Source organism: Leptonychotes weddellii, chromosome X (genome assembly GCF_054177405.1).
Source record: "Leptonychotes weddellii isolate Sample4059 chromosome X, ASM5417740v2, whole genome shotgun sequence".
Lineage (NCBI taxonomy): Eukaryota > Metazoa > Chordata > Mammalia > Carnivora > Phocidae > Leptonychotes > Leptonychotes weddellii.
Genome location: NC_138385.1, coordinates 42,175,121 through 42,191,712, shown reverse-complemented (window position 1 = coordinate 42,191,712; position 16,592 = coordinate 42,175,121). Strand labels below are relative to the sequence as shown.

General features: G+C 34.9%; 1 pseudogene; it reads left to right on the top strand.

The window, feature by feature from the left end:
• The first annotated feature begins 1,075 nt into the window (after positions 1 to 1,075).
• On the top strand, positions 1,076 to 1,568 carry LOC115940938 (peptidyl-prolyl cis-trans isomerase A pseudogene; annotated as a pseudogene).
• The last annotated feature ends 15,024 nt before the right edge of the window (positions 1,569 to 16,592 follow it).

Sequence of the window (16,592 nt, the reverse complement as noted above, 5' to 3'; positions counted from 1 at the left end):
AAAGACACCGATGTAGTGAAAAGAAGGGGGCACATGCAGCCCAATGTTCATAGCAACAATGTCCACAATAGCCAAACTGTGGAAGGAGCCAAGATGTCCTTCAACAGATGAATGGATAAAGAAGATATGGTTCATATATACAATGGAATATTACTCCACCGTCAGAAAGGATGAATATCTACCATTTACATCGACATGGATGGAACTGGAGGGTATTATGCTAAGCGAAATAAGTCAATCAGAGAAAGACAAGTATCATATGGTATCACTCATATAGCACAGATGATCATAGGGGAAGGGAGGGAAAACTGAATGGGAAGAAATCAGAGAAGGAAACAAACCATGAAAGATTCTTGACTTGGGGAAACAAACTGAGGCTTATGGAGAGGGAGGTGAGTTGGGGGATGGGGTAACTGGGTGATGGGCATTAAGGAGGGCACACAATGTGATGAGCACTGGGTGTTATAAGCAACTAATGAATCATTGAACACTACATCAAAAACTAAAAAAAATTATTACAAAATGGAAAAAATGTAATACAATATGGAAAATGGATCTAGGAAATCCAAGTTTTCCAATCACATGAAGAACAGACCCAAGTAAAATAAAAAAAATCCCAAAGTTTAGTAGAAAACTTTGACCTGGAAAGGGTCAATATAATATAAAATAAATGAGGTAAGCAGGACAAGATATATCCTGGTTGAAACTTTTAAAATTCAAAGTTGAAAAATAAGTCTTATGAATATCTAGCTATGTAAAACATTATTTATAGTAGAGATAGTTTCAGAAGAAGGGGAGAAATCAAGAAATACCATTTTTTACTTAACATTGATAAGAGAAATGTAGGTACAACTTTTAAAACACAAAGGTAAATTTAAAAGGTGGTTAATTTCTTCCAAATATCTAAACAAAAAACTAAAGAAAAATATTGTATATGAAATAAAACAAAGTAAACAGCATGAAAATATGAAAATATTAAAGCAAAAGAACTTATGGAAGATAAAGCCAATGTAAATGAGTTAAGTCCTCTAATAAAAGTTTTCAGACTTGGCCTTACAGACACCACCACCCAGCCATGGTCAACCCCACTGTGTTCTGTGACATCACCATGGACATTAGCCCTCAGGCCTTGTTTCCTTCAAGCTGTTTGCAGATAAATTTCCAAAGATAGCAGAAAACTTTGATACTCTGAGCACTGAGGAGAAAGGATTTGGTTATAAAGTTTCCTGCTTTCACAGGATTATTCTGGGATTTATGTGCCAGGGTGGTGATTTCACATGCCATAATAACACTGGCAGCAAGTCCATCTATGGGAAGAAATTTGATGATGAGAATTTCATCCTGAAGCATATGGTTCCTGGCATCTTGCCCATGTCAAATGCTGGGCCCAATACAAATGGTTCCCAGTTTTTCATCTGCACAGCCAAGATTCTATGGTTGGATGGCAAGCATGTGGTCTTTGGCAAGATGAAAGAGGGCATGAATATTATGGAAGCCATGGAGTACTTTGGATCCAGGAATGGCAAGACCAGCAAGAAGTACCCATTGCTGACTGTGGACAAATCTAATAAATCTGACTTGTGTTTTATCTTAAATACCAGATCATTCCTTCTGTAGCTCAGGAGAGCACCCCTTCACCCCCATCTGCTCAAAATATCCAACAATCTTTGGGCTCTCATTGCAGTTCTATGGGATCCATATTTTCCTTACTCCTCTCCAAGTCTAGCTGGATTACAGAGTTAAGTTTATGATTATGAAATAAAAACTAGACAACAACAACAAAGTTTCAGACTCAAGTGACAAAAGAAAAATACAACTATCTGCAACTTATAAGGGATATCTAAAATAAAGTCCCTTAAAAAGTAAAAATATTTCAGGATGCCTGGGTGGCTCAGTCAGTTAAGTGTCTGCTTTCAGCTCAGGTCATGATCCCAGGGTCCTGGGATTGAGTCCCACATCAGGCTCCTTTCTCAGTGGGGAGCCTGCTTCTCCCTCTGCCTGCCACTCCCCCTGCTTATGCTCTCTCTCTCTCTGACAAATAAATAAATAAAATCTTAAAAAAAGTAAAAACATTTCATAACAGAAAAATGCAAATAAGAAAGTATAGATGGTAATTAATAATAATCAAAGTAGAATTCAATTAGTGAGGCAGAGTTTATTTTACATTGATGAAATAGTATGTGGTCAATGAAAATAAGAGGCATGGGCCTTTATAATAATGAACAATGTGACCAGGTACTGCACTACCATTTTCACATGTGTTAGCTAATTTAATGTTCAGAATAACACTATGTGGCAGACATGATTATTCTCATTTTAGATATGAAACAACTGAACATAGGTTTAATAACTTGTTCAAGATTCTCACTGGTAAAGGCATAACTGAGATTTGGGCCCAGGTCATCATAACTTGAGAACCTCAAAGATACAGTAGTGTATCTGAAAGGTTAGTGCTAGCATTACCTGCATCAGAATGCTTATTAAAAATATAATCATCTCTGACATCATCTCTGAAATATTCTAGAGCTCTGAAGTTTGCATTTTAATAAGTATTCCACTTGATTCTTATACATGCTAACATTTGAGAACCACTGCATTACATGTACTACCTCCAAGAAAATGAGAGAAACATAATTGAAGTGGAAGTGTTAATCCACCCTTTCTATCGTAGCTAAAGTAGGAAAAAATAATATATAATTTAATATTAAACAGACTATTATAACAAACAAAACACTACAGAAAATATATATTATTTTCAACCATCCTTTTACTTTTACAAAATTGATCACACATTAGATTCTAAAAGAAAACTAATTCCAGAAAGCAAAGGTAATAAAGACCATATTAATTAATCACAATGTGCTAAAACTAGGATTTAATAAAAATTTAAAGAGAAAGACACAGCTAGAAATAATTTTAAAAAACATTCTTAAGTAACTATTATTAGAGCTATTATGATAAAGATCAGAGTAGAAGTATAAGAAATAGTGACTAAAAAAAATCAATGAAACTAAGAGCTTTGGAAAGATAAACAAAATTGATAAACCTTTGGCCAGACTTATCAAGAAAAAAGAGAAGTTACAGCTGACACCACAGAAATACAAAACATTATAGGAGACTACTACAAAAAAATATAAGCCAGCAAATTGAACAACCCAGAAGAAATAGATAAATTCCTAGAAACATACAGTTTCCCAGGACTGAATCAGGAACAAACTGAAATCCTGAACAGATCAATTACTTGTAATGAAGTTGATTCAGTAATCAAAAAAGTCCCAACAAAGAAAACTCCAGGACCAGATGGCTTTAAAGGTGAATTCAACCAAACATTTGAAGAAGAGTTAATACATATCCTCAAATGATTCAAAAAATTGAAGAGGAAGAAATGCCTTTAAATATGCAGCCAACATTACCCTGATACCAAAACCAGAAAAGGATGCCACAAGAAAAGAAAATTACAGAACAATATCTTTGATAAACATAGATGCAAAAATTTGCAACAAAATATTAGCCAAATGAATTTAACAATACTCCAAAAGGATCATTTACACCTATGAAGTGGGATTTGTTCCAGGGATACAAGGATGTTTTAAGGATGTTTCAATATTCACAAATCAATTAATTGCATTAACAAAATGAAGGATAAAAATAATATAATCACTTCAATGGATGCAGAAAAAACATTTGAAAAAATTCAACATCTATTCATGATAAAAGATCTCAACAAAGTGGGTATAGAGGGAAGATACCTCAACTTAATAAAGACCATATGTGACAAACCCACAGCTAACATACTTAATGGTGAAAAGCTGAAAGCTTTTTCTCCAAGATCAGGAATAAGAAAAATATACCAGCTCTCCCCACAATTATTCAACATACTCCTGGAAGTCCTAGCCATAGCAATTAGACAAGAAAAATAAATAAAAAGCATCCACACTGGTAAGGAAGAAGTAAAACTGTTACTATCTTCAGATGACACAATACTCTATGTAGAAAACTCTAAAAATTCCACCAAGAAAATCTATTAGAACTAATAAATAAATTCTAATAAATACTAATAAATAAAATTGCAGGATACAAATGAATGAATCTTATAATGTTGCATGAGAGAAACCAGATACAAATGCATACATTCTGTATAATTTATTTGCATAATGAAAAAACATTCAAAATTAATCTATCAGTTTGACTATAATTTTCACTTTCTCTAAATTTGTATGGATGATTTTTTTATTAAGTTTTTTAAAATTTTAATTCCAATATACTTAACATACAGTGTTCTATTAGTTTCAGGTATACAATACAGTGATTAAACAATTCTATATGTTACTCAGTGCTCATCATGATAAGTGCACTCTAATCCCCATCACCTATTTCACCCATCCTCTCACCCACCTCCCCTCTGGTAACCCTCAGTTTGTTTTCTATAGTTAAGTCTATTTCTTGGTTTCTCTCTCACACTCTTTCCTTTGTTCATTTGTTTTGTTTCTTAAATTCCATACATGAGTGAAATCATATGGTACTGATCTTTCTCTGACTGACTTAAGTCACTTAGCATTTTACACCCTAGCTCCATTCATGTTATTGCTAATGACAAGATTTAATTCCTTTCTATGGTGGAATAATATTCCATTGCATATATATACCACTTCTTCTTTATTCACCTATTGATGGATACTTGGGCGGCTTCCATGATTTGGCTATTGTAAATAATGCTGCTATAAATATAGGGGTGTGTGTATCCCTTTGAATTAGTGTTTTTGTATTATTGGGAAAATACCCAGTAGTGAGATTACTGGATATTAGGGTATTCTAATTTAACTTTTTGAGGAGCCTCCATATTCTTTTCCACAGTGGCTATGAGTTTGCATTCCCACCAACAGTGCATGAGGGATTCTTTTTGTCCATATCCTCATCCAACACTTGTTGTTTCTTGTGTTTTTAACTGTAACTATTCTGACAGATGTGAGGTGATATCTTACTGTGGTTTTGATTTGAATTTCCCTGATGATGAGTGATGTCGAGCATCTTTTCATGTGTCTTTTGGCCATCTGGATGTCTTCTCTGGAGAAATATCTGTTCAGGTCTTCTGCCCATTTTTAATTGGATTATTTGGTTTTGGGGTGTTGACTTGCATGAGTTCTTTATCTATTTTGGATACTAACCCTTTATCAGATTTATCATTTGCAAATATTTTCTCCCATTTCAGTAGGCTGCCTTTTAGTTTTGTTGATTATTTCCTTGACTGTGCAGAAGCTTTTCATTTTGATGTAGTCACAATAGTTTATTTTTGCTTTTATTTCCCTGGATCAGGAGACATAGCTAGAAACATTTTGCTATGGCTAATGTCAGAGAAATTATTGCCTGTGCTCTCTTCTAGGATTTTTATGGTTTCAGGTCTCACATCTAGATCTTTAATACATTTTGAATTTATTTTTGTGTATGGTGTAAGAAAGTGGTCCAGTTTCATTCTTTTGCATGTAGCTGTTCAGTTTTCCCAATACCATTTGTTGAAGAGACTTTTTCCCATTGGAAATTCCTTCCTAGTTTGTCAAAGATTAATTGACCATATAATTGTGGGTTTAAGAAAATGGTCCATTTACTTTCTTTTGCATGTTGCTGTCCAGTTTTCCCAACACCATTTGTAGAAGAGACTCTTTTTTCCATTGGATATTCCTTCCTAGTTTGTCAAACTATATAGTTAAAATGTTTATATTATCCAAAGACATATATTTGTGGGTTGACCATATAATTGTGGGTCTATTCTGGGTTTTCTATTCTGTTCCATTTATCTATGTGTCTATTTTTGTGCCAGTACCATACTGTTTTGATTACTACAGGTTTGTAATATAACTTGAAGTTGGAATTGTGATTGCTTTTCTTTTTCAAGATTGCTTTGGCTACTCAGAGTCTTTTGTGGTTCCATATAAATTTTAAGATTGTGTGTTCTGAGACATTTCTCCAAAGAAGACATACAAATGGCCAACAGACACATGAAAAAGTGCTCTACATCATTTGGCATCAGAAATAAAAATCAAAACCACAATGAGATACCACCAGTCAGAATGGCTAAAATTAACAAGACAGGAAACAACAAATGTTGGCGAGGATGTGAAGAAAGGGGAACCCTCTTACACTGTTGGTGGGAATGCAAGCTGGTACAGCCACTCTGGAAAATGATATGGAGGTTCCCCAAGAAGTTAAAAATAAAGCTACCCTACGGCCCAGCAATTGCACTACTAGGTATCTACCCCAAAGATACAGATGTAGTGATCTAAAGGAGCACCTGCACCCCAGTGTTCATAGCAGCAATGTCCATAATAACCAAACTGTGGAAAAAGCTGAGACACACATCAGCAGATGAATGGATAAAGAGGATGTGGTGTATAAATACAATGGAATATTACTCAGCCATCAGAAAAGACGAATACTTACCATTTACATTGATGTGGATGGAACTGGAGGGTATTATGCTGAGTGAAATAATCAGTCAGAGAAAGACTATTATCATTTGGTTTCACTCATATGTGGAATATAAGAAACAGGACAGAGGACCATAGGGGAAGGGAAGGAAAACTGAATGGAAAGAAATCAGAGAGGGAGAAAAACCATGAGAGACTCAACTATGGGAAACAAACAGAATTGTTGGAGGGGAGGTGGGTGGGGGGATGGGATAATTGGGGGATGGGCATTAAGGAGGGCCCATGATGTGATGAGCACTGGGTGTTATATGCAACTGACAAATTATAAATAAATAAATAAAAAATAAATATTGGAGAAAAAAGGATTGTGTGTTCTGTTTCTGTGAAAAATGCTGTTGGTATTTTGATAGGGATTGCCTTAAATCTGTAGATGGCTCTGGGTAATATAGACATTTTAACTATATTAGTTCTATCAACCTACAAGCATAGAATGTCTTTCCATTTCTTTATGTTGTCTTGAATTTCTTTTGTCAGTGTTTTATAGTTTTCAGAGTACAAGTCTTTCACCTCTTTGGTTAGATGTATTCCTAGGTATTTTATTATTTTTGGTGCAATTTTAAATCAGATTGTTTTCTTAATTTCTCTTTCTGTTGCTTCATTATTACTGTTTAGAAATGCAACAGATTTCTATATATTGATTTTATATCCTGAGACTATGCTGAATTTATTTATCAGTTCTAGCAGTTTTTTGGTGGAGTCTTTAGGGTTTTTTATATAGAGTATCATGTCATCAAAAATAGTGATTGCTTTCATTTCTTTTTGTTGTCTGATTGATATTGAATAAAAGTGGCAGGAGTGGACATCTTTGTCGTGTTCCTAACCTTAGGGGTGAAGCTCAGTTTTTCCCCATTGAGGATGATGTTTGCTGTGGGTTTTTCATATAAGGCCTTTATCATGTTGAGGTACGTTCCCTCTAGATCTACTTTGCTATTATTTTTATCATGTATGGATGTTGTACTTTGTCAAATACTTTTTCTGCATCTATTGAAATAATCATATGGTTTTTGTCCTTTCTCTTATTGATGTGATATATCACATTCATTGCTTTGCAAATATTGAATCCTGGCAGTAAATTCCACTTGATTGTGGTGAATGATTTTTTTTAATGTATTGTTGGATTTGGTTTGCTGGTCTTTTTTGAGGATTTTTGAATTTATGTTCATCAGGGATATTGGCCTTTATTTCTCTTTTTTGTGTGTATGGCGTCTTTATCTGGCTTTGGTATCAGAGTAATACTGGCCTCATAGAATGAATTTGGAAGTTTTCCTCCCTCTCCTATTTTTTGGAATAGTTTGAGAAGAATAGGTATTAAATCTTCTTTAAATATTTGGCAGAATTCATCTCTGAAGCCATGTGGTCCTGGACTTTTGTTTTTTGGGAGTCCTTTGATTACTGATTCAGTATCATTGCTGTAATCAGTCTGTTCAAATTTTCTATTTCTTTCTGCTTCAGTTTTGGTAGGTTATATGTTTCTAGGAATTTATCCACTTCTAGGGTGTCCTTCTTTAAGATTTCTTGAACTGGAATTATTGAATCACAGCCTACAAATGTTTTTTTTTTAAGATTTTATTTATTTATTTGACAGAGAGAGACACAGTGAGAGAAGGAACACAAGCAGGGGGAGTGGGACAGGGAGAGGCAGGCTTCCCACTGAGCAGGGAGCCCGATATGTGGCTCAATCCCAGGACCCTGGGATCATGAGCTGAGCCAAAGGCAGATGCTTGACGACTGAGCCACCCAGGCGCCCCCAAATGTTTTTAAGTCATTGAAAATCAATGCAAATTCCCTGCAGAAAGGTTTATCAATTTCTACTCCAACCCAATATTTCTCCTCTCTGAAACTTTTAGTAAATTAGTTATATTAATTCTCTTTCACTCGCTTTATGAACCCCGAGTAAATAATCTAAACAACACTAAAATACAGAGCCAAGAAACAGGAAAAAAACTGAAATATAAGTCAAATACTATGTGTTATACATACTTGGGACCACTTCACCATACACAGCATGCTTTGGGTGGTTCAGCCACTCAAATTTCTCTTATGACTCAAGTTTAATACTACTTACTTGCTCACCACTCTGTTGAGATTCATTCAGAAGGGTCAGCAGCTTCTTCAAGGTTTCAGAATAATCATTCCTGGAACATTCTGAAGTGCCCTCCTTTTAAGAAGCCGTTTTTTTTAATATGACCTCCTTTCTAGCCTTTTTTTCCCCAGGATTGTGCTTCATTCTGAGAGTCTCTCTGCAGCAGGTTTCCAAAGCAAATCTCTTAAGTACCTGAGCTTATAACAAGTCTATACTTGTCTAGGATTTGATTCTTCTCTGCCTGCATGGAGGGTACCATTCTTCAGCTGATTCCAATCAAGACACTTGGTCTGGTAAATAACTTTAAGGTGTGGATTTTAGGACAGACAAATTTTGAAATAGAAACACAATATATGCTATCCTTATCATTTGTTGCATTGTGTTCCTTAAAGCTATCATAAAATTAATTAAATTTTCTACAGGAACAATTATTATTAGAGTTCAGTAACTTCACTAATGGTTCAATAGCAAGAAAGTGATTAAGCAATGATACATAATTAATATTTATGTCTTCTAAATGTTTTTGGAAACATGTATTTAACATGTAAAAAATGCAGGTACCACTAGCCTATCGAAATCAAAGGTGTGAAAACATACAATACATATTACACATTAAATTAATGATATTTTCTTGGCTTCTTAGAATTTAGAAGAGACATGAGGGAATGACTTAGACATCCCAGTTGTCTTTAAAAAGCCATTCAAGTAATATTCAAGTAGTGTCTTCTTTTTCTCTTGGTAAATCTCCCAACAATAAGCAGTGACATTCAAAATCCTTCCGCTGATCTTAGAACTACTCTCAAAGTACTAAGTACTCAGCAAATGTTTGTTATTGTTGATGTGATGATATTTTTAGACCAAAAAATATTTTCAAATCTAAAGACTGACCCACCATTTCTCCCCTTCACCCTCTCCTACCTCCCTGAGTTTATTCAAAGCTACAAATAGAGCTGCTTAATTTTGGAGTGAAGTATTATCATCAGGAAGCTCTAAATGTTATTTTTTTTAAACCAAACTTCATTGCCTCATGGTAGAGTGGGAGCTGTATTCAATGTCTTTATTTCATTGTGACCACCTACTGTAGATTTGAGCAGCCTACCAGTACCCTCTGTTCTTAATCCTTTTCCAATCTCAATCCAGGAGAAACCCCTTTCCCTAACAGCAAACAAACAACAAAAAAGTGGTAGATAAGCTTGCTTTAGCAAACCAAAATAAAAAATGTTTACCATACAATCACCATGTTGATTGATGCAGTACAATGCCCAATAATCTACCTAACCATCTGTGATATATTTATCAACATCCCAATATGAAAGATATAGAAACCTCTTAAAATTATTTTTAAGATGCATTCTGAGCAATTCACACTTTGTACATATATACCTACCAGATTATAAGCATCATCTTTTAAAAAGGAAATTACAATGTTTTCTCTCCTGCAAAGACAGTATCCAATTGTGTTGGAGACTTTGAGAAACACTGAATAAGTGAGTACATTTTAGCAGAAATAATGTCTGAGCCTTTAAAGCAAAGACAAATTTGGAAGGTGCAACTTTGAACCCCTTATCTTCATTTTCTCAGCAGATGCCCTGATCCCTTCTATTTTATGAAATACAAGACAGCTCTACCTCTTCTCTTAAATTTCTCCCTCTCACCCATTCGTCCTTCTATACTTCAATGTTAGAAGGAAGCCCTTTTCATCAATTCCACACTTTTTAGACTATCAATAATTGTCCACTTCCATTTCACCTACACACTTCTTACATCTTTAATCTCTTCCTTCCACTAGCTTATTTCCCTTAGCTTTTAAGCATGGTCAGGTTTTCCCATATCTCAAAAAACACCAAAATATCAAAACTTCCCTTCTCAACCCTGTGACATTTTTAAAGACACTTATTCTTAAACTGACACTTGCTATGCTCTTACTACATTCCAGAAAGTTTACCAAACTCAACTCTGTATGAGTCATTTAATTTAATCCTCACATCTACCTTATGAAGTAGGTAATATTATTATCTCCAATAGACAGAGAAAACTGAGGCTCAAGAATTTAAGCAACTTTCCCCAAAACATGCAAGTATTTAGTGGTGGAGCTGGGACTTGAATGCATAATGATTGGACTCCAAAGCCTAAGATTTTAGCCACTACACTGGCACTGGGTTTTCTCTCCTATTTCTCCTCCTTCTCGCTCTCTCTCTTTCTCTCTCCAACCCCCCTTTATTCCCTTCCTCTGTCCTTCCTTTCTTCTTCCTCTCCCTCCCTTTCATTATTCTCTTTCTCAAAAGGATATTCATAGCCTCTATGCTTCCCTACCTCACTCATTACCTTTTAGCAATGATTTTTGCTCTCACAACTGCATTACAACTACTCTATCAAATAAATGTCTTGTCACTAAACTTGACCTTTCCTTTTCTCTGTAATTTTTCCAGTCTCATCCTTTACCTTTCTACAGTATTTAACACAGATAATCATAACATGGTTTTTTGTAACTCTTCCTCTTGACACAGTAACACTGCACAATCCTAGTGCTAAATGTGATCTCTCCAAAAATTTGTTATTTTATTCCTTTATCTATTGATTCATTCAAGAAATATTTGTTGAATATCTATTATGTATTATGCCTTATTCTATGTGCTGAGAATATCGTCTGAAAAAAACAAAGCTGCTGCCTTCAGAGAACTTAACATTTTGGTGGATAACCCAATAAGAGGCAATAAAAGTTTTTAAAAGAGTAAAATATAGAACATGTTATTAAAAAAAAAAAGAGGTATACCTGGGGGGAAGAGCATTTAAGCAGAGAAATGGCAAAAAGAAAGGTTTTGAAGTAGAAATAGCATGGAAACCATTGTAGCTGGAGCACAGGGAGCAGGATCAGAGAGATAGATATGCTGTCAGAGAGCTTGGGGACAGGTCATATAGGGCCTTATAGAACATGTAAGGACATTGGCTTGTGCTTGGGGTAAGATAGGAAGTCATTGAAGAATTTGAGCAAAAAAGTAACATAATATGGCTTTTATTTTAAATAATCATTTTCTATGTTGCCAATAGACTATAGGAGGACAAACATAGAAGCAGGAAGACCAATTAAAAGATTATTGCAATAATCTCAGTGACTATTGATTTTAAGAAGTGTGGTAACAGTGGAAGTTTTGATTGTGACTGAAGTGGGGATACATTTTTAAGGTAGACCTGACAGGATATACTAATAGACCAACTATGGGTATGAGACAAGGAGATGAATCAAGAGTTTTGGTCTGAGTTACTGGAGATACAGGTGTTGTGGAAACAGAAAATTATACATATAATGAATATAAAATTATAAACAAAAGTAAAGTATGAAAGTAAAGTATTTATTTGAATATGTTGTAGCCTGCTTCCAAGATGATCCCCATGAGTCTTTACTGCATCTGTCAATTTCTTAACTGCAATGTCATGAGAGATCCTAAGCTAGACCACCCAGCTAAGCCATTCCTGAATTTCTGACCCACAGAAACTGTGTGAGGTAATAAATGTTTATTATTTTAAGATGCTAAATTTTGGACTAATTTGTTTTCTAGGAAAAGGTATGTAATACAGATTTTGGTGTTAAGGATGTAGTGCTACCATAATAAAACTCTGAAATGTGGAGAAGCTCGGAAACCTGGTAGTTAGCAGAAACTAGAAGGATTTTGAGGAGATGTTAGAAAAAGCTTAAGGAACATTGGCAAAACTATTAGTAGAATCCTGCTGGACTTTAAAGAAGCTGCAGATGAAGGCTTAAAAGAAAGTGGGAAAATGTTATTGAAAACTGGAGGAAAGGGATCCTTATTGTATAGGGGCTGAATGTTTAGCCACACTGTCACCTTTGTTAATGGGGAAAGTAGGAAATATACCAGATAAACCATGTTATCTAGCTATGGAGATTTCTAGGCAGAATGTTGAGAGTGCCTCCTTGTTTCTTCTTACTGTTAATAATAAAATGCAACAAGACATTGGTAAGCTTAAGGAAGGACTGTTAACAAAAAGGAGACAGTTTTGCAGCTTAAACATTGCTAAGAGTAAATTTTAGAAGTTCTCACCGTAAGAAAAACATTTGTAACTATCTGAGGTGATTGATGTTAACTAAACTTATTGTGGTAATCATTTCACAATATATACATATATCAAACAATTATGTTGTATACACTGGATTAATATATGTCAATTACATCTCAAAAAAACTGGTGAAATAAAGGAGCCAGTCTTGCAGGTTCTGAAAATTTCCCCTCTCCAGATGGCAGATATTGCCAAAATTAAGGAATGGCTCAGGAGCAAGGATCAAATCCAGGTCACTGTTAGAAAAACAGGATATAGAGATGAAGATCAGAGTGTAACTGTAAAATTCTTTGTTAACACCTCAGGAAAATATAAAAGTGTTTCACAGATCCATTTAGTTAAACAGTAAGGCTTGTAAGAAGCATGAGTGTTGTCTCTCAGCAGTCTTAGCAGAAGTCCAAGATAGAAAAAGGTTTATGTCAAGATTTTAATGGTGTGAACCCCCAATAAGATTCACAGTATATACACAAAGTTTTAACAAGAATTATATTGGAAGAAATACTGCTCGCTTATATTGAAAAGGACAGAAAAGTAGAAAATGAAGACTTTGGACCCCAAAACATTTACAAGCAAGAAGCACATTGAGTAAACTATGCAGCTCCACACATAGACTCACAGGGTAGCACCAAGAAGACAGGATACAGGGTTAAAGCCATGCAGAATAATTCCTGGGCAGGAGTAAGACTTAGGCTTAATCAGGAAACTTCCAACATTTGCCTAGCTGAATTTCAAGATTTATTGGACAACTTTGCCTCCCATTTTCTTCCCTCTTGAATGAGAGTGTCTGTAGTGGTTATCATAGCTATGTGTCTCCTGCTGTTGTATATTAGGTGTCTGGAGAGCAAGTAGAATGTCTTTAGTTAACAAGTCTTTGGACCAAGAGGAACTGTTCTTGAGAGCTCTGCTTCTGAAAGGAGCCTTATCCACGGTAGAACATGACTTAGAGGAGGCAATTCTAAACTCTGAACTAATGCTGGAATGCTATTAAACTTTTGGGGACCTGGGAAAGAGGGAGTATATTTTTTGTAAAGGAAGGGCATGAATCTTTGGTGGCCAGAGGGAAGACTGTGTTAGCAAGCTTCCAAGAAGATCTTTAATGATTCTTGCTTCTTAATATTTATGCTTTTGTATAGTCCCTTTACATATTAGACAGGGCTGACCTATGTAACCAGTAGAAGAGTGCAGAAATGGTGGTATGTGATTTCTGAGGCTAAATTATAAAAGTCACTGTGGCTTTACCTTGCTCTTTCTTGGATAACTCATTCTAGGGGAAATCAGCTGTCATTTTATGAGAAACCCTATTGAGAGGTCCACATGGGGAGAAACTGAGGCTTCCCACCCACAGCCAGCATAACTTGCCAGCCATGTGAGTATGCCATCTTGGAAGTGGATCTTCCAGCCTCAGTCAAGTCTTCACACGAGTATAGCCCTAGCTGTCATCTTACTTTCAGCCTCATAAAAGACCCAAGCAAAAACTACCAAGCTAAGGCACTTCTGAATTTGTGACCCACAGATATTGTAAAATACATGTTTTATTATTTAAGCCACTAAATTTGAGGGTAATTAGTTATGCAGCAATAGAGAACTGTTGCAGAATAAGAAAAGATACCACAATAAATCACTTATTATTTTTTAAGAAAAGCTAACAAATATCACAAACATGACACAAAACCAGGAAAATAACACAACACTCAATTAACTGCCTGGAACACTGCTATACTGTTTTTTTCTATAGTTTTTGTCTGTAAATTCTTTGAGAAGTCAATCTTCATTAGCATGATTGATCAATTTTTTAATGACTGATAATTTTTACACATTTCTTTCATCTTCCCAACATGTTATTGGTAATGTCATGTACAGTTTGAAGATTTTTGTAAAATTGGAAACATCTATCAAGTTTTTTTAATGTATTGAGCTGTAAGATTTCAGAGTATTTCAGATTTTCTTGTACAGTGACTAATATTAAATACTGTTTGAATTGATGATACTCATTAACCAGTTTTGCATTGATGTACTCATTGTAATGGCATTATTATGATGATTTTATGTTATCTTTACCAATGTCAGTATTTTGTATCAAATCAGCAAGAAATTTAAATCTTTTCTTGATCTACTCATATGAGTACTTATCTTCCCTATTTGGATTCTTAAACAATCCAATAGCCTATTCATTACTTCTATTCAACATGTATCTCTTCAATTAAGTACTGGTTTGGAAATAATCTGGAAAAAATGTTTTGATTTACTTCTCAATGTCACATTAGTTTCTATTGATTTTATCACTCATCTTTATCAATTTTACTTCATATTTATTAATGTTTTATCTGAATTTTCTCTCTGTGCTTTAATAAATAAATTTAAAGATGACAAAAGGAGTACCTTTCATATTTGGCCAAACCAGAATTCTGTAAATTTTTAATTGTTTTACAGAAATGTTCCAAGGCATCTTTTCAAATTTGCTTCTCAACATCAGAATAATCTGTGTCTTAATACATTTCACAAAACCATATGATTGTGTGAATACATTGCTAAGACCTGCTGTTAAGGTCTTAGGAGGACCCATAAAAGTAAGGAACCATGAAGTCTTTATTAACTACACGGTAAGTCCACCTCTGCTTCTGAGAAACTATGTTAACAGTGATGTTCTTTACTGAGATGAAGAATAATGTGGGAGGCATGGAGAAGAGTTTCAGGATTTCATTTTTTGGACATGCTAAATTTGAGATGTCTAAAGGTAGGGCAGCCACAAAATTTTATATCCAAACCATTACAGTCTGAGTGTGAAAGAGAGACCTATTTATAAAAATAGATATAAATCAAGATTATCCCAAACAGTCACATTACCTATTGAACATTCAAGTAGAGATAGTGGACAATTTGCTTATAGGTTAAAGTTCAGGAGGAAGTTCTAGCCTGCAGATATAAATCTGAATGAAGGACATTAGTATTTAAATGATACTTAATATTATGGAACTAAATAAAGCCACTCAAAGAAGGAATGTAGATAGAGAAGAAAACTGAGATCTGAGCTCTGTGATACTCAACATTTTAGAAGTGAAGATGACAAGGACAAACCAGGTAAAGAGAGCCAGAGATATAGGAGGAGAACCAACAGCATGGTTTTTATGAAGCCATGTGAAGAAAGGGTTTCAGGAAGTATGTGATCAATTGAACCAAATGTTATTGATAAGTAGAAAAATGAGAACTCAGCATGATCCTTGGATAGAACCAGCTATATAATTTTCTGAGTCTAGTGAAAAAAAATGTGAGGTCTTTTGTTCAAAAGTTAAAAGAATTTCGGGATGGCAACAACAGAGCATTAAGCCAAGCCTTTGGCTCCTCTAAGTATGTGGGCTCAGTGTAACTGTGTGACTATGCAGGTTGCATGCCATAAAACCAGCCTGCCTTAGGACTTGTAGCTGGGGATTATTGATGACAGTTGCTAGAGCAGTTTTGATAAAGCTGTCAAAACAAAAGCTTAACTGGATTGGTTTCTAGAGAGAACTGAAGAGAGGAATCTACATATCAAGGTAGATAACTCTCTGGATTTTTTTTTCTGTCTTTTTCTTTTCTTTCTTTTTGAAATTTTAGTAGAGAAATGGGATGGTGGCTGGAAACTCAAGGAAATGTTTAAGATGAGAGAATAATTAGAATGATCCATTAGAGGGGTAAATTTTGATGATATGGAATAGCTGGACAATTATTAGAGTGGTGTCCTTGAGGTGAAAGAGGATAAGTTTCAGGACACACATGAAGAGATGGACAGATCTTCCATTTTAACAAGAGGAAAAACAGAATATATAGTATAGTGTGTAGAGAGACTGGTAAATTTGGAAGTGGAATTGTGATTAAGTTCTCTTTGGATTGTTTCTGTTTTCCCAGACCATCAGTTAAGAGGAATGACGTGTTGGAGGTTTGAAGAACAAGGAGAAGGTGTATTTTTTTAAAGGTTA